We start from the raw sequence: 2,311 nt of genomic DNA on the forward strand, positions 1-2,311 counted from the left end.
TTTATTCTTGACTTGTTTAAATTCAAGTTTTTGAATAATTTAAAAATTAACTGAACCGTAAAATCAAATTCAAATGTAATTTATACATGAGATATGAAAATTAAGTAATAGGACTGATTTTTTTCAATGTTTTTATTTAAATAACACCACAAGTCCTTATTGTCTCAACAATGATATTGTTTGATATGTTAATAACTGAAGTAGGTATAAAAAGTAATTGGTATAATAAGAATAATAACAATAACACTATAACATAATATTATTATAATTATAAATTAACCGTAAATAGTTATAAGTTGTTATCAATGAATTTGGCGGATAAATCTACTATGTAACATATATCAATTTGTTGTTAGCGACAACTTTGTAAACGCACAGACTATATAGCTGTGGTAAAAGTTAACGACATAGATGGTGGTTATTTTATTATATTTGCAGCTAAATTTGGCGCTTAAATATGATTTTTTAGTCTTGCTTGCTAATTAATGTCACCTACGGCAAAAATTCAAACATCGATTTACAAAACTATCCAAACTGGGGTGATTTTTCTCACTCTAGTTTATAAGATGGACATAAAATTATCGATATAATGAATTAATATATAATATATAGTCTAAATAAAGATGTACAATTTTGCCTAAGATATTATTTAAAAGCGCATCAATAAAGTGATTTATTATATATACATACTTTTTTTGTTGTTATTTAATAAAAACCGTTAAATTAGCAGTTTCATTTGATATGAATTATTCTCTAATAAACAACTTTCAATTGTTAAAAAATGCAAACGATTCAAGAAATATTCTAAATACGCATATATTATTTTATAAAATAATTATTTAAATTGTGTAATAATATTCAAGAATTCGCTTTAAATTATTAAGAAATTATTAATGAATAATAATTAACTAATTCTGTAATTTAAGTACAATGTTTTATATTTAAACACACAATAAAATATCAATGGTTTATTTCCATACAAAACATTATAGTTACTCAAACAATAAGAGACTATTGTATTTTTACTATTAAATTTCTATATATTTTTTTATACATATGTAAATATACACACTCATAAAATTAATTTATAGCATACTTTAAGTAAACTAATAATTAAAAGCTCGATTTTATTCGTTGAAAACTAGTTTGTTTTTACGCAAAAACTAATCGCGTTGCTTAATCAATTCATTTTTCCAGTCACCTAAAATAATTATTATCATACTATACATTTTAATAAGTTAAAAAGAAGTGTTGAATACACATTGGTCGAATGTGTTGTGATTATTTATGCTATCTTTGTGCTACATCGATTTGTTGTCGATCATCTCTCTAAGTCTGCATTGTCGTCGCCACCTTAGCGTATATTAGCTATAAGCTCTATAGCGTTTGCGAGCCAGTAATTTTTGTATTCGTTTTTGTCGTAAAAGTAAAAATATCACTTTTGCGATTGTCGCACACTTGTGCGTTTAGTATATCGACACATTGGATCCAGAGGTGTCGTGGAGCGTATACGCGGGTATACGGCGTATACGCACTTCTTTGTTTTTCTGTTATTGCGTATACTTATAAAATCATGAGTGATACGCGGGTATACGGCGTATATCCACTGTTAGTTTTTTTATTAGTGCATATACGTATTTATAAAATAGTTAAAGAGTATAGACTAAAGAATAAAATAAAAAGTAATACGTGGGTATCGAATATAGGTACGTTTGTCATAAAACACAAATTTTGAATAACTCTTATCAGTTTGTTTAATCTCTACAGTCATACCACATATAAACATATATCTGAAGTTATAAACATACAAATATGGCTCGAGACTATTATCATTTTAAAATTAGAATATAAATGTAAAACAAAACACTGTCAAAGTGTATAAATAAATAGGATAATGTTTATCATTTCACGACAATTTTATTGACAAAATTTAAAACATCGATCAGAAATTAACGATATAGCACATACTAAGTTGAAACTGAAAGTTATTGGGTTAACCTATAGCTGTTGAAATTGGTAATTTGTATTTTTCCGTAATAAACCGTTTACCAACCAATCTAGTATTTAATATATTACCTATAATGAATTAAGATAATACTAACATGTACCTATTCACGTTTATTTCATTTATGTTTTAACGATTTGAAAACAATGATTGTAAGATTATTTTATTACTGCATAAAGTTTATTGTTTATTTATAAAAAATATAACAGTATCTAATAATAGACATATCGATTATATGACTATGAAATTTAATTTATGTAAGAACTTAGAAGTGTCAGTAAAAATATTCGAGTAATAGTTTGGAAG

This window comes from Daktulosphaira vitifoliae, unplaced genomic scaffold (genome assembly GCF_025091365.1).
Source record: "Daktulosphaira vitifoliae isolate Bord-2020 unplaced genomic scaffold, ASM2509136v1 Scaffold_4, whole genome shotgun sequence".
In the NCBI taxonomy this organism is placed as follows: domain Eukaryota; kingdom Metazoa; phylum Arthropoda; class Insecta; order Hemiptera; family Phylloxeridae; genus Daktulosphaira; species Daktulosphaira vitifoliae.